The 23,214-nt window shown below is 41.3% G+C and overlaps 1 long non-coding RNA gene across 1 annotated transcript; it reads left to right on the top strand.

Moving 5' to 3' along the window:
• Positions 1–2,285: 2,285 nt before the first annotated feature.
• Positions 2,286–21,725, top strand: LOC133374801 (uncharacterized). The gene is made up of 3 exons (XR_009760047.1): positions 2,286–2,408; positions 21,056–21,117; positions 21,535–21,725. It is a non-coding gene; the product is annotated as an uncharacterized LOC133374801 (long non-coding RNA).
• Positions 21,726–23,214: the final 1,489 nt, after the last annotated feature.

Raw genomic sequence — 23,214 nt, 5'->3', positions numbered from 1 at the left:
CCCCCTTTTCTGACAATGGGAGCATCCTGTGCAGAACTTTGCTTGGGCTGTATTGGAGACATTGAGAACAATTTCATTTCCCCTTTGCTCATATTTATTAATGCAGAATTAACATTTTAAACATCTGTAAATTATTCTTAGTAATTTGCAGTAGTATTTGTCTTTTCTTGTTCTAAATTTTCCTGTTCAACTTATTTTTCTATTCAGCTCATTATGAGAGAATTTATTTTTTAAAAATAAACAAATCAGCCATAACTTTCCATTTTTTATGTCTAGGTTTCATGTGGAACACGGACAAATGAAAGGAAACTCTGCTTTCTGAAAGTTTCCATATTTTGTCTCCCAATTCTTTATATTTGCATGCAAGATGTTTAGTTAACACTATTTTCATGTACATTTTATATCAAGTAAACTTGTGGCATAGTGGTTAGAGCAGCCTTTCCCAACCAGTGTGCCTCCAGATGTTGTTGGACCACAACTCCCATCTTTCTTGACCATTGGCAATGCTGGCTGAGGCTGATGGGAGTTGTGGTCCAACAACATCTGGAGGCACACTGGTTGGGAAAGGCTGGGTTAGAGTGTTGGACTATGACCTGGAATACCAGAGTTAAAATCCCCACACAGCCATGAAGCTCACTGGGTGACCTTGGGCCAGTCACTGCCTCTCAGCCTATTCATAGGGTCGCCATAAATTGGAATCGACTTGAAGGCAATCCATTTCCAGTTTTTTCAACTAGAATAAGTGGTAGCCTATGTGAACATGAAATACCTTCCTTTAGTTTGTAAATAGTGATTATGGGAAATCGAAGGCTAATTTTATACACTTATAATTTTACTTTAGAAAGAACATGAAAAAGTTTATCGAGCAGGAATTTTCAATGCTCCTGAAAAGAGATATTAAGATTGAATTAGTTTCCAGCAATTTAAAGAAAATTAAAGCATCAACAGATGAGAGGGTATAATAGCAACTCTTCTTTGTCCTGCCTTTTGTGTTTGTAAAGAAGTATGTGGCATGATCAAAGTGCTTCTATTTTCTGAATTCTATATTCTTTAACAGAATGGTTAGACAAGATGTGTGATATGGCAAAATTAACAAATTTCATAAGGGTTAAGGGTGAGGGGAAAACTGGAATAATGTGGCTGCAAATTAATTGCAAATCAAGTGCTTTTTAATATTTCTTGTAACCCAATGCCCACTTAGGTTTTTCAAATGCTTTGAGTTGAGGATAAACGACTTAAGGATTTTTTAAGGATTCAGTGAAGAGGACACCATTCCAGGGGTGGGATGGAGTAGAGGCTGCCTTGGATCTGTTGGAACGAAAGCTCCTTCTTTTTCCCTGAGAGGCCCCAGTGTTGGGCTGCTTAACTGTTACAGCCTTGAGCTAGTCAATTTCTCTCACTCATCACCCAGATGGAACAGAAACCAGAGGGAATTATTATTTTTTAAAAAACACTGAATAATGCCGCCCTGGGCTCCTATTGGGCGGGATATAATAACAATAATTCATTTCGGCTGATTCATACTTCATTTGGGATGATTTGGGATGATTCATGCACCACATCATTTTTTCTTTTATGCCTAACTACAGCAGCCTTTCCCAACCAGTGTGCCTCCAGATGTTGTTGGACCACAACTCCCATCTTTCCTGACCATTGGAAATGCTGGCTGAGGCTGATGGGAGTTGTGGTCCAACAACATCTGGAGGCACACTGGTTGGGAAAGGCTGAACTAGAGGCTTCACTCCTGTACACTTTGCATGCCAACCCCCCCAGGCACCCCCAACCCCTGCCAAACACCAACCTCCAGGCATTGCCAACCCCCTGGTCCCCCACTCCCCTGGCCAACCCCACCTCACTCACACCCACACCTGCTCTGCCAATCTCTACCCCAGACACCTCCACTCCCATTGCCAACACCCCTTGCAATAACCCCCAGTGCCTCCAGGTGTTGGCCACCATGGGTCCACTCACACTCCTTGGCCATTTGCTTTGCCTGTTCCTTCACTGTTGCCCTGAGTCATTACCCCATGCTGCCACCCCTCCCCCCCCCGACAAATGCCACTCTATAACATCCTCAGCTGGTCTGTCCTGTAAGTACAAGAAGATTGTATGGCTGTTTCTTTTTTTCAGTAAGTGCAATCTTTTCTCTGTTAAAGACATCTGTGCAGAACGTTTTTAAGGACTTACTTTAAACCAAGATCAGCAACTGGCCAATCTCAGCAGCTTGTTAACCAGTTTCATTGGCTTCCTGTGCTTCCTGTAAAACTCAAGGGAAGATGTAATTTCTCCTGTGAGGCTTGTTCAGATCAGAAAGTGCAGGCAGCTGGAGAGGCTGCAGAGCACTGGAGAAATGTTTAATAGAAGGAAAACCACACTGACCACCCTCACAGCCACTTCACAATGCTAAGGTAAGCTCAAAGCTGCACTCACCAAAATGATAAAGTTCCCTGAGAAAAAGGCAGAAAAATTGAAGCCTCTTTTTCAGGGAAAGAACTTTTTCAATAAATTGGAGGATGGATTTTGGCATAGTCCTACCTGGGTTGAATCTAGGCACTGCTTTTTGCATAGATGAAGAGCTACGAGGAAGTGGCCTTTTCCTTCACCCTAATAGATGCTCACTGCACTGAAGATTCAAGAAGCAGCAGAACTTCCTGAGGTCATTAGTTACTACCACTGGGCAATCTTCCTCTCTTTCCCCTGTTCATAGATGCTGTCCTTTGTAGAGGTCCCTTCAAGTATCCATAATCTAAAGAGTCAGAAGGAGGGGAACAGCCATTAGTTCCCACATTCCACGCTGCTCCTTACATACTGTTCCTTCCTAATTTTAGAAATAAGCTGTACCAACTAGGGCTGTGCACAGTCCTCCTGATCCACCCTGTGGCTCTGATCTGTGGGCCCCGAGGAGGGCCAATCCACCCTGCCCTGACCATGGGACCGCCTGCCCCGCCCCATGTTCATCCCCAAAGCCATTGGGGGATGGGGCTATGGGTTTTCTTAACCCTATTTTATCTTAAAATAGGGTTTCAAATATGGTTGGGAGGGGGCAGGGGAAGAAGACGCTGCACCTCCTTCTTCCCTCTCCCCTTGAGAGTAGGTGGGTGATGCAGTGCTGGTCACTGCTTCTTTGCAAGTAGCTTCGCTGCATGCAGGGAAGCTTCTCACGAAAGAACAGTGACCAGCATTGCCAGAATGAATCCTCCTGCTTACCCTCTGATCAGCAGGAGGATTCCATCCTGCTGGATCCTGCTTCTTTGCAAGCAGCTTCTCTCCATGCAGGGAAGCCACTCCCAAAGGGGACTTCGACATCATGCTGGGCTTTGGGACAGCTTGTGGAAAGAAAAAAATGACCTACCTTCTCCTGCAAAGAAGTACCTTTCCTGCTCAACCTCCTTCTTCCTGTTCATGCCTGTCTCTCCTTTCTGCCTGCCCCCAACCCCCTATACTCTGGGCTGCTCATCCCAACCTGTAGAGATCCGAGGCACCCTATTTGGCCGAGGCCCAAATGCCTCCAAAAAGGCCCAATTTGGCTTGGCCTTTGGCCTCAGCCAAATCTGATGCACAACCCTAGTACCAACAATCTCTACCCTGGTGCTTCCCAGACATTTGAGACTACATCTCCCAGCAGCCCCAGTCAGCCCAGCCATCCCTGCTGAGCTGATGAGAGTTGTAGTCCAAAACTTAGGAAAGGTTGGGCTTCCAAGTTGGGGAAGGCTGGGCTGTACCTTCCGGTTCTCAAATGTGATCATAAACCCTGAGGAGGTGATGTAGAAAGTGACATTTATTTTACGTTAGAATAGTTCAACATTTTTTCAAACTTCTTTAAAGGTATCCATCATTCATTGAAACTGTCATTCCCAGCTGGAAACAAAAAGAAGTTACTTTAAAGCTGACTTAGCCACATTGTGTTTGAGATCTTATCTTTTTAATTAAAAATAGGTGGCCATTCAATCATGGTCTCAGTCTTTTCTGTTGTTTCATGAATCACACTATTTCACTATGTTTCACTACAGACCAAAATAAATCTCACGGTTCTTTGTTTCCTTCTGGACAACCTCCTCAACTTTTATTTAAGTAACAGTTCCAAAAAGTTAAGATATGAAATATGTGCATAAGAATGACCGGTACTTACTTAGGTAGTTTTGGATATTACCAAGAAGCAGAGGCAACACACAGTCTGAAGGCAACAAACCATAATATTCAGACCAATTGTTTTCTAATTATGTTCCAGTTAAGTTCTGTAAGCCCAGGCAAACATGTCTTCTGTGAACACCTGCACACTGACAACATGGGGGACAGCCAAATGTCCATGGGGAAAAATATTCACAAATGGAGTTCCGCAACAGAGAAATGTTAGCATGCTGTGGAAGATACCCATTAATAGTACCATGAGCGTGACCTCCCCTGCTGATATCCAGAGCTGGCAGATATGGGGAAAGGTGCTACATGGGTCCTAAGCCATTCACAACTTTGTATAACAGTACCGACATCTTAAATTAGGCCCAGTAGTTCATAGGCAGCTTGTGCAGGGCTTTAAGGATTGTTGGCATAAGATCTCATGTCACTTAAAAGCTTACTTAACAACCTACTTAACATCCCAGCAGTGGCATTCTGCACCAGCTGTAGATTCTGTACCTGCTGTAGCTTCATGTGTCGCCCACAGAGTGCATTGCAACAGTCAAACCACAAGGTTTTTAAAGCATGGACTGCTGAAGCCAGGTTATCCTAAGCCTAAGCTATAAAATATTTTATCACCCACTTCTGTTGAAGATATTCAAAAAAGTTTACAGTTAGTATAAAAGCAATCCTTGATGCTTTGCTGGCATTGCAGCAATGTTGCACATTACAGACATGTAATCTTTAAAGTAGGAGGTACTAGGGCTCAAAGTTGCTTGGAAACCATTTATTTTATAAATGAAACAAATAAGCAAACTTTAGTAAATTCTGGCTCTCATTACTAATGTATAATATGGAACAATAGGCTTTTAAGTCAAAAGTTCAGGTTCTACAGTGGATTCTTGGATCTATAAACTAGTGCTCGCTGAAATTAAGTATAAAAAGTAATGCCCTGTCCACCATGAACATTGTCCCTCTTCTCTTTCCTTTTCGTCCTCTGTCTCCATTGCAGTTACACTTTTTCTCAGCCCACTTCATCAATTGCTATAAGTAGGGTTGCCAGGTCAGAAGCATCCCAAACCCTGAGATTTCAGCGATGGGCCCTAGTGATGTCACGGGGTTGGGCTCTTTCCCTAGTGATGTCATTAAACATGATAAATTAATCATCAACCAAAGTTGCTTGGAGCATACCACTCAAACAATAAAAAAAATCTGATTCGAAATTAAAATAGTGGTTTTTTTTACAATAAAGCATATATAAATGTTGTAAGTAAAATGCATAAATAAATTTCAGAGTCACTGTGCCCCTTAGGTCTCTTTCCTCTTTTAGGAACAAAAGAGTTACTGTAAACAGCCCAGAGATCTCTCCTCATAACCACGCTAACAGCTTTCCCTCCTTGGCCCTCTCTGTTCTTTTTTTCAACAGTGCTCATGTCTGCCTGAAGGTGTTTTCATGTTACCATGAAATGAGAGCCAAGTTTATGAATGACTCTCATCACTTCAGATAGGTGAACTACAAAATATTGCCTCTTCCATGTCAAGGCCATGCGGAATTTACACTTAATGGGATGAGCCAAATTAAAAAGGTGTGCACCAACCACAAGATTCAGTTTGGACCTCAATTTGGTGCTTTGTAAAACAGCCCAACTTGGTCTGAAGCACTTAAAAGGCTATCCAGTTTGACTTGGGGTCCTCTGATTAGAAGCGAGATGTGTCAGTCACAAAAGAACTCTCCCAGTTAGGGAGAAAAGTTAAAATGTTGGCAGATGCCATGTCTGTAGCTTTTTTAAACAGTTGAATTTCCAAATTGCCCTAGAGTTCTCTGCTTTGGTTCTTTGGTTCTTTTGATACTTTGACTCGGGGAAACTCCAAATCTATCCAAAGCAGCCTGCTTCAGTTCAAGTTTCATCCAAATATGATTCGCATCCCCTACTAAATGAGGAGTTACAATTTTGAACATTAGATCAGAAGTACAAAAAGACAATGCGTGATGCATTCACATGCCCTTTGCTCTGTGTGTACCTTCAGCTTCTCCTTCCCGTTCTGCGGAGGGAGGAGCCTAGAGCCCGGCAATTTCCTTTCTTGAGCTATAGTGAGAGAAGCAGTGGTGGTTAAATGAGTGTCTTTCTCCCATGTCTTAGAGAGAGAAAAAAAGATAAAGAGAGAGAGATGAAGTAGAAACATATTTAGGAGGCAAATGTTTCACTGAACTCATCATAATCAGCCTGGCACTGTTTCTTTCCCTGTGGCTTCATGAAATGCTCCCTTTTACTATTGGTCTCTAAAGCAACTGAGAGTCTGGGAAGATCATAGAATCGTAGAGTTGGAAGGAGCCTATAAGGCCATTGAGTCCAACCCCCTGCTCAATGCAGGAATCCAAATCAAAGCATTCCCGACAGATGGCTGTCCAGATGCTCTTGAATTCCCCCAGTGTTGGAGAGCCCACCATCTCCCTAGGTCATTGCTTCCATTGTTGTACCACTCTAACAGTTGGGATAGTTGTACACCACTGTCACTGAAGAGGTTTTCCTTCCTTCCTACAAAGTGAGCAATTTCAACACCAATTACAGAAACATACACACACACACACTTCTATTTGGTTTCTGTAAAAAAATATTCATGAGATATTCTCAGGCCCCTTTCGCCAACTTGATGTTGATGTGTGCGGTATTTGCGTTGTAAGCGCTGTTACATTAGAGTATAAGTGGTCAAGAAATTCCAAGAACACGACATAGTGTTAAGAGTCCATTTACTCAGGACATTAAGGCATTAAGCAGTTTCGTTTTCACACATAGCAAGAGCTCACACAGAAAGCTGCTGCTCCTTCAAGAACAAAAACCCCCACAGAAAAAAACACAGAGAAACTGGCTGCTCTCACTCCAGCCCTATCTCCCGTTGCCTAGGAACCAGCTGACCTTGGCAGCCTGCAAGTTCCTACGAAGACATAACAAAAACTCTTCCTTGCTCCAGGCTTTCAGACTTGATGAAAAACAACCAGAGGTAGTATTGCCTAAGGGTCAACAGTTCCCACCTTTTCATCAAGACTGCATCTATAACATTTGCAATTATAACATTTCAATTTCAGCAGTACAGTTCTACAATACATGGTTATACATTTGCATCCAGTAATACATTTCAGTACATTGCAGCATACATTACATTTCCAAGCTCAAACTTTATTAATCAAACTTTGGTTGTACACAAGTCAGATATAACGTTTCTGCATCCATCTCCACAACTTGGTGCATACCTGGGCTGCTGACTAAACCCACAGTAAATCTGTCAGGAGGTTTCCCAATGTTAGCTCTCTCAGAGCGCCTTAAAAGAACTGGAGCTTCGGCTCCTGCTGCACCCCCTGAACTTGTTCCTGGCATGGCTTGCTCAGGATATGTCATCTCGTCAGCCTTACGTTTCTTTGTTTTACGTTTGCCCCATATCAGTTCATTTAATGCATCCTTCAGTGGAATATCTGTTCCTTCCACTTTCACCCCTTGTGTAGGTGTAGGTCCTGGTGTAGGTGTTGTGTCATCTGATCCATTGAGAATAACTGTTTGCTTTTGATCCCAAGGCTTGTCTGAGACTTTAATGCTTCTGCTCAGAACAACTTGCTGTGTTTTTGAAATCCACACTCTGTAATATGCATTCTGAAAACCCAGCACAAACCCTTCCTGTGCTCTAGGTGCCAATTTGCCACATCTTTTCCCTTGTGTAATATGGACCCAGCAACGGGCTCCAAATCTCTCAATGTGCTGCACCCTTGGCTTTCTCCCAGTGAGTTTTTCGTATGGTGACATTCCAATGGCACTATGTAACACCCTGTTGTGTATGTAATTCGCATACAAAATACATTCTCTCCAGAAAGAGTGTGTGAGACTAGAATCCTCCAACATGGCTCCCAAAGCTTCCTGAAGCACCCTGTTTTTTCTCTCCGCTATCCCGTTAGAAAACGGAGAAAATGAAGCTGTGTAATGTTGTGCTATACCTTCACTTTCAAGGTATGCATGTAATGCTTTGCTTGTAAACTCCCCTCCCGGTCTGATCGTATCGCCTTCACAGTGACATTATGCTGCGTTTGAATTTTCTTGATGAACAGTTTCAACTTCTGCTCTGCCTCATCTTTCCTTTTCAGCAAATAAACACGAGTGAATCTTGAGAAGTCATCTACTATGACCATAAAATACCTTGCACCTCCTTGTGAACTGTTTATTGGCCCTGATAAATCAACATGAATGAGCTGGTAGGGAGCAGTTGTCGAGCTTTCCGCCTCCCGGTTTATTGGTGCAATAGTCATTTTAGCTTTATGGCAGGCATCACAATCAATTAACTGACCACAATCTGTCAATTTCATGTTTTCACTAAGACTCGGGGTTTTCTTAATTGTTTCGTAGTTTGCATGCCCCAGCCTTCTGTGCCAATCATGCACATAGCCTTTATGTGTCTGTGCCTCAGCACCAAACGCAATACACCCTGCCTGATTGCCTTTTATTACAAACTGTGCATCTTTCAGGCTCCCTTGCATGCATATTACACCCCCTCTTTTCACAAAACATTTGTCTCTGTCAAATACCACTGAAAACCCAATGCTGGTCAGTTTTCGAACAGACAAAATATTACTAGACAAGTCAGGGACATACAATACATCAGAAATTATGCCAATCTTACTCAGTTTCAGTGTCCCTCGCGCCTTGACAGTTCGTCTCGATCCATCAGCCAGTAAAACAGAGTCCTGCACTTCCTTTGATGTGTACAATAAACGTAAGTCTTTTACGAGGGTATGGGATGCTCCGCTGTCCAAAATCCAGTCTGTCTCCATAAACTGAGGCTTTTCTGCACTGACAAAGTTCACACTGCTCTGCTTCCAGCCTCCATCTCTGCTTCTTTGCTTGACTGCACAGTCTCTTTGAATATGTCCACGCGCTCTGCAAAAATAACAAGTTTTCAGCTGTTGCTGCTCCTGGTAGTTTGCCTGCTTGCTTCTGACAGCTTCCTTCGGTTCGGCCTTTTTTGCCTCCTGTCTCCGCTGCCACTCCTGGGTCAATTTTTCTTCAATAAAACCCACATTCAGGCCCCCATCTGGCATTGCTTCCATCGCCATGACAAAATTATTCCAGCTTCCATCAAGTGACGCCAGGATAATATACGTGTTCTGAAGGATACTGTGTTCCACGCCTCGGTCTTCTAATTCAGCAAATAGGCGCCTGAATTCAGTAAGATGCTCACTCATGGTGCACTCATCCGTGAAACGCATCTGGTACAGCTTCCTTGCCAGACACAGCTTGGATCCCGCTGTCTGTTGCACATGAAGAGCCTGCAACACGTCCCACATACGTTTGGCTGAGGGTTCATCTCTCACGTACATCAGTTGAGAATCGGATAGAGCCAAGGTAATAAAAGCCTGCGCCTTCTCATCTCTGCGCGTCCAGGCCGCTGTTGGTGGTACCGGTGGGGTCCCTTCAATCACAGCAAATAACTCCTCTTTTATCAGGAAAGCCTGCATTCCCATCTTCCAGCTGGCATAATTATTTTCCGTAAGCCTTTCCATTGGCATGCCTCCAGACATGTTTACAGCCAACTCTGCTCACCTCTGTCTGGCACAATCAATCACACTGCTCTCTGGAACTCAGTCTGCAGCTCAGACCACTTACTTCGTTGTAACGCGCGCTGGATCTGGGGCCATAACCCTGTTCATGTGTGCGGTATTTGCGTTGTAAGCGCTGTTACATTAGAGTATAAGTGGTCAAGAAATTCCAAGAACACGACATAGTGTTAAGAGTCCATTTACTCAGGACATTAAGGCATTAAGCAGTTTCGTTTTCACACATAGCAAGAGCTCACACAGAAAGCTGCTGTTCCTTCAAGAACAAAAACCCCCACAGAAAAAAACACAGAGAAACTGGCTGCTCTCACTCCAGCCCTATCTCCCGTTGCCTAGGAACCAGCTGACCTTGGCAGCCTGCAAGTTCCTACGAAGACATAACAAAAACTCTTCCTTGCTCCAGACTTTCAGACTTGATGAAAAACAACCAGAGGTAGTATTGCCTAAGGGTCAACACTTGATGCCCTCTAGATATTTTGTTGGACTGCAACTCTCATTAAACCCAGCCAGCACAACCATGCTGACTGAAGGTGATGGAAGTTGTATGAAGCTGTTCTAAGGCCCCATGCTTAAGGCATGAATTTGGGTTGGGGAAACTGAGGCTGGTCACCTTTTTAAAAAAATTGTGTGATGTACCATTGATCTGTTATGCAGAAAATGCTAGTATCTATTTGCTTCCTTATGGGGAGAAGGACTAACTGCCATTGGTTAGCTGTTAAAGCCATGTCTGTGGCATTTGCCCCAAAGGCCAGATTCATAAAAAGATGGATATTTATTCAGAACTTCCATTATTAATTTATAACTGATAGGGGAAAAATCCATGCCAAACAACATATTTTTTCAATATTTCAGAGCAGCCTAGAGCTGACCATTCATTATTTCAACAGAGCAGATGCTCAGAGCAATCTCTAACATGCAACACTTAAAATATATCCATTTTGGGAGGGGAAACTGAAACAAAGACAGTCAAAAAGGTTGGTGGAGCATTTTTTTCTCCAGACCCTATTATGTTCCTTCTAAAATGTTCTATGTTTTCATTACTTTTGTATTTAAAAGAGTAGGATAATCAAATATTTTGTTCTTAACAATATTCAGTTTTAGAATTCTGTAAGGCTTATTAATATGCATTACTTGGTATGTCTGTAATTTCTGAAGAAACACATGATAGGTATGCTTCTTGCACATCAGGTTTGGTATATCTCTGGTGGTATGGTTTTTTAATAAATGTGTTCACTGATGGGGAAATGAGAATCTGTACATATTAAAAGGTCTCACTTTTTATACAGCCAAGTGCTTTCATGAATAGTTATTGTGGTTTTTTTTTTGATACTATGGTCTACTGGGAATAGGTTAAGTGCATCTGAAAAGTTGGGCAATCACAGATCATATCTAGTTGCTCTTTTCCTAATATTTTCTATTCAATGTACTTCATTCAAACCAATTTTGCTAATGTTAAAGAACTCTAGTGCAACTATAGGGTGCCATTCAATTAAAGTGAAGCATTTCTGCAGTTCACTCCCAACCCCCTGCTCAGCGCTGCTTGAGAAAGTTAGGGTGGAGGACTCTGCCATCATTTATTTATTTATTTTATTTAAAATATTTATACCCCGCCCTATTTCCAAAGAACTCAGGGCGGCTTACAGATAAAAACCATAATCAGTTAAACAAGTAATATACAATTTAAAACAGTTAAAAATGGATTAAATCAACAATAAGTTAAAAATATGACTATATTAGTTAAAAGCCCGTCTAAATAAAATAGTCTTCACCTGGGCACGAAAGGATGAAAGTGAGGCAGCCAGTCGAACCTCGCTAGGGAGGGAATTCCACAGTCTAGGGGCAGCCATTGAAAAGGCCCTATTCTGTGTTTTTACAAAGCAAACTTGTGAGAACGATGGAATAGTGAGTAGGGCCTCACCAGATGATCTCAAAGCTCGGACAGGGTCATAGAGGGAGATACGATCTAACAGATAGCCTGGACCTAAGCCGTATCATGGAGGCCCCTGCTATCCCTGCTGAAAGTACAGGCTCTTGGGAAGCTATTGTTGGCATAAGGCCACAAAATGATCTGTTAAGGGAACAGAGCAGAAGCAGAACAGGGTTGGTGATGGATCCACTGAATCTAAAGCTGGCCCATTTTCCAGAGAGTAGAGATGGAAAGATCTTTCAATATTGGTTTCCTTAGTTTCTCATGTTTTCAACCTGAAATTCAGTTCTCCACATTTCTGCAGAAATTTGCATTTAAAAATAAACCCTCATGAAAACTATTCAGCAAGTTGTGATTTTTTTAATCCACATGAAAATTTATCAGCCTTTTAGTGCAAATATTTCCTAATGAACACATATTTGTATGCAGTTTTGATTAATATAGACATTTTTGCAAACAATTTCTTCTAATATATTGTATTTTGTATTATATTTTCACTAATATATTCATTTTATACATGCATTCCCCTAATATATGTACTTTGGCAAATGTTGGTTGGGGGAACTGCATTGCAAAATTTGGATAAGTGCAAATTTTGAAGGACTGCTGTGTTTTGGTTCTCATATTGTTTCAGAAAGTGCGGATTTGATAGATTCAGCTTTAAATGTGAAATGAATGAAATTTCTGCCCTATCAGGGAAGAACCTGATAATGGAACAGAAAGCACCCCCTCACTTCCCCAAAATATTTTGGGTCCCAATCCCCCCTCCCAATCATGCTCTTCATTGGGAGGGGTGGCAAAATGTCTCCTCCCAACTTGAGACAACCAGCTATTTTGTTGGGTTCAGTCAATTCGGTTCCACTTGCAATATTTGCAATATGAACAAATCCATTGACCTTGCAACTGATCCCCTCTCCCTCTTCTCCAAATCCAAACTACAAAGTTGCCTCCAAACTGTTTCTCTGCCTCTCTTTTAGCTTTTGCAGGTTGGCACCTCCCACATTCTGATGGACAATATATTCCAAAATCTGGAGAGAAGTTTCCAATATCACTCAGTTATTTGGTACTATTATATTTCTTTAGCAGAAAAGAACAAAAAGAAATAAGACCTACACTGGATCACTGTAATCAAGCTTGTTTACTCACAATGCTACTATCCCTCTAAGGGCTAGATCCAAGGGACTAATGAATAAAATTATTTCTCGAAGGGCACCGTTTGCATGTCCATCTTTCTTGCTGAAGTTACAGAGGAAAGAAACTGCAAACATGAAAAGGAGTCAGCACATGGATGCCCCTACCACTCTATGTTTAACTGTCTGCTCTAATACCTCTGGGCTATTCACAGGCTGTTTGTAGTTGGCTCAAGGGTATGAATCCAGTGCAAAAATAACAAGGGGAGAGTTGAGGTAAATTACAGGCACTTTTGTACGCACTCAGGAGCTACAGTTTAGCCATCAGGCTCACATAAACACTCTCTTCTCTATCTTGAGAATCCAGTAGCCATTAGGCAGCTCTTATCTGAGAGTCAAGAGACTTTTAGGAAAATTTATTCATCTGAAATAGCCTTGTTGTGTCATGGTTGCATCTAGCCACTTTAAGAAAACTTCAGAGTGCTTATGTTGTGAGTCAGAATGAGCATTGTTTTGAAGCTGCAGCTGAGTCTACTCTGTGATGATAGAGCCATAGAGAAGAATCAATTCAAACAGATGTCTATGAAATCTGACATACAATTTCCCCCAAGTTGTCATTTTCTATTCTGATGGTGGAAATGTCTATTCTATTATTTGTATATTTACATGTCTTCTCTGCTATAGCATTCCATTTTCCCATAGTTATCAGTGCTTTATTTTTTTTAAAGTATCCTCAATTCACAGCTACATTTTCCCCAATCAACTTTTTTGACACATCAACAAAATCTAAATGTTAATTTCAACCAGGATGGAATGCTGGTCTTAGAAACTGAGGGGAAATGAATGGAAACTAAAAAAACAAATCAAAACCACTCAGTAGAATAGTGATGGGAAACCTGAGCCCCTCAGCCTAATCTCATGAGACCCCACAGATGCTACAGATTCACCCTTGCTCTCTGGAGTACGCTTTTGGGGATCTTTTCGTCTTCCATGTTATTTATGTATGTGGTGAGTGTGTGTGCATGAGTGATAGTGGTAGAATGGTAGAGAAGTAGACATGACTACTACACAGTGTGCCTGGGGGAAGTGGGAGCCTTGTTGTGAGCTGTGGTGTGGGAGTTGCCTGAAAGAAAAAAAGGAGAGGGAAAATGGAAATGGAGAAAGTGATAGACATGAGAGGGTAATCCCTCTGCAAGTAACCAGTTCGATCTGTGTTATGGGGGAGATGGGGAGATGGGGTAGCACAGTGACTGAGAGGGAGGGAGGAAGAGATGTGGTAGCAGAGAGTAAGTGAGCTATGTGGTCCTACAACTCCATCCATTTTTGGCTCTGGCCCTATCCAGCATTGGCTATGGTCCCCAAGTGAATTTTCCTGTGGGTAAATGCTCCTTCGTAGAAAGAAAACTCTCCTTGTATTAGACTATGAACAAATCATTTGCTAACATTTCTTGCTGTTAGTTGGAGATAAAATATAAGACACGCCAGAAATCAAGATCCTGATATAGTGCTCTGACAAGATATGATCTTTGCCCCTGAGCAAGATGAAATCTGAAATTTGATGTGATTAACAGGGCGATCTTTTCCAAGTATACTCAGATATGTCTCACAGAGTTGCCTAAATCTTTCTATACATCTCAACACCATTTTGAGGGTCTGCCTCCTTTTTTGTTTAGCTGTGGTTTTTTTGTGCCCCCCTCTCTTCTTTATTTTCCTATCAGAATAAAAGGAGTGAAGATTAGGCCTGGAGTCCCATACAAAATCCTCTTTTCCTATTCAGCTCTTGTGGACATAGGACTCAAAACTCCAGAAACCCTAGCCTGGGCTTGTATCCTATTGGGAATTCTGCAGGCTTCTGGATTTTCCTCCCAGCTGAATTTTTTTATCAAGTTTAAGACAATATAAATTTTCATACAAACATAAATTACTCCTTTTTGGCTTTCATATAAAGACCTGTTATTCACATCATAGCAATTCTAGATGCATTTTCCCCTCATGTGTATTTTTATTCCACATTACTATATTTTAAAATGTTTATTCCAGATTAACATATTTAAAAGAGAAGGAACATGCTATATCAGAACCGACATTTGAAGCCCTGCATAATATTCATTATTTATAACTATCATGCTGTGCTCCAAATGCAGGTTTTAATGGTGTCGTGCTGCTTCTTTTTAAAATAGAATTTCTTAATAAATGAATATTGCATTTTGATTTGTCCCATCAGATATAAACTGTCAGGAACTCAGTGGGCGCTCTTGTGTTCTGACATATCACGGTTCAATTAAAAAAGAGAGACCTTGTTTCCCCAGCTGTAATACAACTTGGGCTATTTGAACATGATGACATGTATGTCTACAAACATGCACATGTTATTCTCGTTCACAAGATCCCTGCTGATTTATGAATCCTCAAATTATCAGCATCAAATGATTCCTGATGGATGTAAAAGCAAAATACTGTCACAGAGATAGCAGTTCACTCTTCACAATGTCTTTTAAAAAAGAACTTCACACTGTTTCTGGTGAGAGATGATGTCAAAAATGCTGGGTTAAGAAAAAGCATAGGACAAAAGCGGCAAACCCCCTCATTAGCCTTCTTGTAAATTTCAGGAAATAATCTCCCAAATGCTTGGCATGCTCAATATTTGTCTATCTTGGACTTTACCATCAGTCTCACTACAGCCATAAGAGAATATTTAGGAAACAATACATTTTGGCAATAAGTGGAGCCATAAGTGGAGCCATAAGTTGAGCAAATGCCAGCTTTGTACAGTAATTTCTAAAATAAGAGCTATGATTTTGCCACCCCCACCCCTCATAGGTCTGGGTATACAGTCTTGCCATGTTTGACTGGAGAACCATCCACATAACTGTGAGTGCTAAGAGATGAAAGGGAAAGGTTACGATACCCTTATGCCCAGCTTTCTCGGTTTCTTGCATGTCTGGTTAACTCATTCTTGAAATTGGGCAAACACTAGTACCCTTAGGCTGCTATTCAGTGCACACTTACTTGTAAATCCTATTGATTTCAATAGAAATTAATCCTGAGTAAGCATGAATACAGGGCTGATGCCAAAGAGTGGCCACGTTGAACCCTGGCCAAGGGCTCCTGTGACCCAGAGGGGCCCCTAAAGGGCCCCTCCTTAGGGTGGGAGGGTAGTGCTCCTGTTCCATAATCCATGGCAACATTGGCTCCCAACCCTGGCACGGATCACAGAAAGGAAGCTCCCAGGCACCCCCCCAATACAGTCAGAGTCTTAGCTCAACCCCCCCATACAGGCAGCACAGGACGAATAAGCCCACTTGCATGTCCCACCTACCTCTCCCATCCCTGTGAATGATGTGTGTGCTGTGTACACATGACTGCCATCAACCAAGATGGTGGTGGAGGCTTCCCTAAGGACCCACTTCCATCTTGGTTAATGATAGGCATGCACACATAGTGCACACATGATTCACAGGGATGGAAAGGTAGGTGGGACGTGTGGATGGGCTTATTAGCCCCATGCCACCTGTATGGGGGGGTTGGGCTAAGGCACCACAGGCCCAGGGTAGGCTGGTGCCCAAGGGCCCAATCATGCCTGGCACCAGCCCTGCATATATATATTAGGGCTTTTATTAGAATTGGACCTTAGAAATATTTTCCAGGTGTCAGCTACTCATCTTTGGACTCTCATGCCCCATTGCTTCCAGAACTTACCACAAACAGTTTAATGAACCATTCAAAAGCTTTCTGAGATGGTCCTTGTTAGATACTGGTGCACCATCTAGTTTCAGGTTAGTAAGAAGTAATAGATTATGGTTAAGGTGCACCAGCAGAACACAACAGATTCCCTAATCCACAGATGCATGTATGCCAATGTGGGCTGCACGTGCAATTTTGTATGCACATATCAGAGCACAGATAGTTTGCATTATGAACTTTGACAGTGGTGGTTATCTGCTTGAGAGTGATGAGTGGCCTCAATCCAAGTCCACTGTTCCCACAACAGAAAATGAGGCAAGGCCAGATTCAGTCTCCTCAACGATAAGACCAAAAAGCGGAGCCATTGTTCAGCGCTGTGAACATGTATCCAATCCAAAGTTGGGAGCTGTCTGAATAGCCTGACTGCAGTTGATCTGTGAGATCTGTGAGCATAATATGCTTTTGCTTGCATAGTTCTTGATCCATCAGAAACTGCACATGTATTGCTTACAGGATCAGCCCATAAATGTTTTGTGTAGTGAAGCTGACCAACTAAGCTGACTGACCAAGCCTGAAGTAGGTTTATATTACTGTACCACCAGGCCATGGAAATGCCTTGAGCAGTTGAAAAACAAGACCCAAATCATGTAAACCTGTCAACACAAAGGTGCTGCATACTATAAATGGGTTTTATATATACAGTACATTATGCCCTCAGTGAACTATGGAATCTCTACGTTTTTGTTTTCTGCCAAGTGTTTTCTTTTCCTTATTTCATTTTATGATGATTTAATTTTGTGGGCATTTGTGTGTATTTAAGGGCAGTGAGGTGTTTTATACTGTAGTCTTCAGGGATTCTATCTCATTTTCAGACATAAAGGGATTTTATTGCACTAGATTTATTTTCCCAGTTTTGACTTTTTACAACTGCATATTATCAAAGAGACTGGCAAGTTTGTTTGTAATTATGCTCAGAACTGAGGATTTTTTTTAACAAAATGAACATGTGAGCTTTATTTAGTCTAGTTTCAACACATTAGATTTGAAAAGTTTTATCAGTCTAAATTACCTGATGTTTCCACATGATTTAGGGGCACTCCTCAGGTTACTTTACTTATTTTCCTTAACTGAAATGTTTTGTTTCATTTCATTTTCTGCTGAATCTCTTTCTCTCTGTCTTTCTCTCTCTCTTCCCTCATTTAGTCTATAATTGAAGTTAACAAATATAACCCAAGGAAAATCTGTGACAGTAAACTTGGCACCACTTTCATTTGAAAATCTTACGGGAAGAAACTGTCTTCGTTAAGGAATCATTGTAACAGCCGACAGGATTCAGTCCTTCATATATTCATGGGCTAGGCTGCAATGCTATGTAATGACGTAGGAGTAAGCCCCACTGAACTCAGTGTGACTTACTTCTGAGTATGACTATGGATTTAACTGTTAGTCCTATTTAATTAAAAGGTCAATGACAATGAATATTTGTGTGGGAACATAACCTGACTGCATTGCAGCAGCTTAAGTATAGCTATTGATCTTAAGCTGCAGCAGCACAAGCAAAATCTTAATTATGCCCAGAAAATCTGAGAAGCCCATCAGATACTATGTAAGTTGGCAACAGACCCACTTAAGCTGGTACTGGCCCTATGTCACATTGCACTTGCTAGTGTGTCAAAAGGCACTTGTATGACATAGCATTGCCATAGAAACAATGAGAGTGTGCCACAGCAGTTGTGCAGGAGGAAGCCCTTGCACTGGACTTGGGATCACATCAAAACGCTGGCACCTTCACACCAGTATCTATAGCTGTCTGTGTAGCAGCTCACAGGACTGGGCATCTAATACAGTGATGGGGAACCATAGGCCTAGGGGCCAAATGCAGCCTCCAGGCCTCTGTATCTGACCTGCAGAATTCACCACGCCACACCCCTCACTAGCCCTGCTTCACTCTCTAAGTGTTTTTGCATGGCTGGAATGTGTCCTAGAACTCTGATAATGCCTCTGGATGGATGGAGGACAGCGTGGGTATTTATAAGCTAACCGTCCACTTTTCCTTTGCCCAAGCCCCCCACTGGCACATGATCCTCAGAAGGTTGTGGAGAAGGGAATGCGGCCCTTAGGCTGAAAAAGTTTCCTTATCCCTGATCTAATAAAATGCAGCAGATAATACAATAAGAATATGGCGCAACTGTGCGGCATTTATGATTTTGAATATCCATGTGTATGACGTGATTAGGAATAAAAGTACCTTTTTACCTAGGTGATTGTTAGGGTTGAGCTGAAAATTAAAAGGTCTGACTTTCAGCTTGAATTCACAGAGTAGGGTGTTGTGCATCCTGAGGATTATTGATTAAGATTGACCATGGTTCTGGCTATGTCAGTCCTGACTCTGGAACTTTCCATGTATTAGGCAACTCCAGCGATACCTGCACTTTTTAATGTTGACTGAACTAATGTAAAGAATAAGGGCTGTAGTCAAATGTTAGTCCTACTAAAAGTAGACCTATTGAAATTAATGAACCTAAGTTAGTCATGTTCATTAATTTTAGTGGATCTACTCTGAGTTGCACTAGCATTGGATACAACCCTAAGAAGAGAAAAAGCCCCATCAACGGAATCATGATATTTATCTGCAGAAAGTGAAAGACTAACCTTGTGATAAAAACCATGGTGCCTAGTGTTGAATGGAGATAATTAACTGGGTCTGTTCCAGGATAGAGAAAAGCCAAAATTGTTAGAACTACCGGGGTTGTAAGTTAAGGGAAGAGAGACAGTGGTACACAGCAGTTAGCCATGATGTTGCTGACAGCTGAAAGAGGGCAGTTCGTTAAGAACTGGATTGATTGCAACATGGATTTTTAGATGTATCTAATAGATCTATCAGAAAAAGTATAGATCTTCTCTGGAGATTCCCAGCACCAAGAAGGGAGATCTATAGAAGGTCTTTAATGATTTGAATATCTTTTTAACTGTTTGGGCAAGACTCAAGAATTGCCATGTAGCATCAGATCAATGATCTATCTGGTTCATTCATCTGTCTACTGACTATAGCAGGTTTTTCTGTCCCCTGGTATCTGTTTCCCTTCTCTCTCACCAGCTGCTGCTGATGCACCAGCTCACTCACTGCAATGGGCTGTCTGCAACATGTGATGTTGTAAAATCCATGACAGCAAGACATGAGGGACTGATGCAATGATGTGAAAGTACTCATTTTAGTAATTAAGAATAAAAAAAAGATGTACAAATTGGGGCAAGACATGGTATTTGGTGCAATGCACAATACTACCAGCAAGGCATAAGAAAATGAATGCTTGTGAATTCAAAGTTGCCACCTGTGACTAGGTTGTTTAAAGCTTGAAATCATGACTGATATCACAACACTTCTCTTCTCCTGCTGTCAGGCTCCTCTGGAGGAGCAACTAGCTGTGACTAATCTAGCCTGGTGTGAAAACCTCATCCCCTGCAAACTGTATTCATTCATTTATTGTCTGCTAACTTTCTTACATATTAAGTCTAGATTACTTGTTTGTAATATTGAATTTATTCTTGTTGAATTGTTGATTTGGTCCTAGCTGAATTTATTGATATGTTTTGTAAACTGGTTTCTCTCTCCGTGCTCTTTTTGTATTTTGATAAGAAGTAGATGTTTTGGTGCCAGCTACTTTGGGTGCAGCTCACTTTGGAAAAGTGGCATATAAAACTGACAGTGATCCTACCTGATATCCCCATGAAGTTCACAAACATGACATGATGGGTAACACTCATCCCATGTCAATCCCAAATAGTTGATAGGTTGTTTCCAGATGACCTGTATATTGAGCATTCATCCTGATTTGCTAGCAGAGAGATTAGACAACAGTCACTATTTAGTGAACATTCATACTGATTTGTTTGTGGGGAGAGTAGATGATGTTGAATCAAGCAAGGGTTATCCCATACTTCTGGTCATTTTCCCGTCACTTTCATTTGACTGATCTTTTGGGGAAGCAGGTTTCACAAAAGCTTCAAATTGTGCTGCCTGAATTTGCTGGTATATGATGGAATCCCACTCCCAAATACTGACAGTCTGAAAGCACTCTCAGTGACTAACATCATTGTAGACATTATATTCATGGATAATGAACACACAAATACACAGAGATTGATATGTAATGATGACAGGCTCTCCCCTGACTGACACAGACTTGTTGGCTTCCCATAGGCATCTGGTTGCCACTATGAGAGCAGGGTGCTGTACTAGATCAGCCTTTGGCCTGATTCAGCAGGGCTTTTCTTGTGTCTAAAATGAGCCTACACTTGAACAAGTACAAATATTTGACTGCACTGCTTAAAATGTCCTATAAAGGGAGAAAAGGCCTGCATTTTTTAAAAAAGATCATCTGACTGTCCCCAGAATACATCTACATGAGTGCTACGAGGGCAGGCACAGTAAATGTCAAAGGCCTTTACATCCTGTCAAAGATGTTAAGCATCAGCAAATCACCTTTGTCGCACCATGCCAATTCTATGATGTTTTTTTCTGTAGTGTTTGGTATGCCAAGGTTAAGTGTGCTACAGTCTTCTATTATGTTGAATGATTCAGGTTTCTCTACTTCACATCCACAGTGTCATTGAAACTGCTGAAATATCTTTTTCCCCCCCAGACTTTGATGAATCTTGAACTCAAGGTGAGCAATATTATTTAAATTCTCATTTCCCCCCAGAAATGTTCTATAGTACCATACTCATTATTCTTTTATAGTGTATAGGTTTTCAACTTGTCTGATATAAATCAAGGAAAGAATTTTCACCACAAATATTGAATAAGGTCTGTCACCCTGAATATTGAAAGACGTCAGTCACCCTTTATCAGCCAAAGCACCTAAGGTGTGCATTCAGCTTTTAGTTAAGAAAATGCTGACAATGGAGTGCAACTTGAAGATTAACAGTACACTCCTATACATTTCTATTCAGAAGTAAGTCCCACTGAGTTCAATGGGACTTATTCCGATTGTGTTTAGGATTGCAGACTAAACCTTCATTAATGTACGTAATATACATAAATGTACACATAGTAAACTTTAATTTTTGATGACTTCATTTAGTTTCAAGAACATAAAACAAGGCTAAAAGAAAAATAAGCAAACAGAAAATCCCCATCACAACAAGAGGAACTGGACAACAAGCAAAAAGCATTCTTACATACAAAGTTTTCTAGAGTTATGCCTCTTGAAAGAAATCAGTTTCACCCAAAGTGTCTTTTCATAATAAACCATGTGCAGCTGATGGTCTACAACTGTGTTCTTTTTTTAGTGGAGCAGTCAATAAAATAGTACTATTTTGCAAAAACTTCTTCCTTATTGTTTCTTATTGTTCGCAGCTGCTTAGTGAGTTTTTCCATTAAGGCCAATGACCATACATGGTGGTACCATTCTGCAACAGCAGCCCAATGTTGCGCTCGTCCCATTCTTGGCTATGATGAGTCTTGCAACAGTTTATACAAATGTTAGTAGTTCCTTATGAAACATAGATTTCCATTCTCTCACAAAAAGAGATAATCAAGCCATTGGAAATATATTTTAATCAATACAGTCACTACTTCAGGTTGCATACTATAGTGTTAAATTACATAGAACTGGCAACATATTTGTTATTAGTGAATAACACAAAGCTCATCTCTTTGAGGAACAGTAAGTAAAAAAAAGGTATCTTTCAAAACTTCATCCTGTCTCTTATGTCCTCTAAAGGCTCTGTCATTGCTTCTTTAACCCAGGAAGAGAGCAGGTGTTATCTATGGAACCTTTTGGTCAGCTCTAGAGGTACTTTGAAGACTGCTTCATGACACAATGAACTCTTCAGGACACGGTCACTCAGTCAGGTGACATTGAGTAAGACAAGTAAATTTAATATGTGAAGGAAAGCTGTCATAGCAGAATAGAAAAAGGCCTATCAAAGAATGTGCTAAACCTAATATTTCTGAACCTCTCCATCCACATATCCATATGGGATGCTACTGGGAGAAAAGGCGTGATATAAATCAAATAAATAAATAATACATATCTAAATTTAACAGCACTCATGACTGGGGACAGTAAAATAAAATGGAATAGGAATATAAATATAAATTTCTGCAAGCAAATTTGAGGTAGGATAATTTAACTGAGAATTTTCTCCAAATATTCATTTCAACGCCACGTTAACAGGGCCACCCTCTTAGGCAGAGTGAGGCAATCTCAGATGGCATACGGGGTGGGGGTGATCTCCAGTGATCTGCTGGAGGACAAAGCTATGTGTGCCATGTGGGTTGCCCTGTACCCCCTAAGTTTGTCTTCTGCCTTCAGATGCAGAGAAGGCACTGTCCCATTACCTGCATCATAAGATTCTAGGACTGGCTTGGTCAGAGATGGGCTACCCTTGTGGCCTCTGTCTGAAGCAACAAAATGTCTTGAGAGGGGAAAAATTTGAGAAAGGCATACAAGAAAATGCTGACCTTTTTATAGTTTTCTAATTGATATAAATAGGCCATTTCACCCTTGTCAGTGGGGAAAGTATCCCCTGCTTCTATCTATGCCCTCAATTACTTTTTTCCCTGCCACAGTTCTTACAGTTCATCCGAAACAATTGGTTTCAATCCCTTCCCTCCTTTCCTCACTCCTTCCAACTTTCCACAGAACTAGAAGGCATCTGTGAAAATGGATGGCCAGATAAAGAGTCAAAAGACAATATGTTGGGAAGCAGTTGGGCTACCAAATACAAGGAAAGGAAGACATTAGATGCTGTTCTAC

This window comes from Rhineura floridana, chromosome 1 (assembly GCF_030035675.1).
Source record: "Rhineura floridana isolate rRhiFlo1 chromosome 1, rRhiFlo1.hap2, whole genome shotgun sequence".
NCBI lineage: Eukaryota > Metazoa > Chordata > Lepidosauria > Squamata > Rhineuridae > Rhineura > Rhineura floridana.
This window is presented reverse-complemented; position numbering and strand designations above follow the sequence as displayed.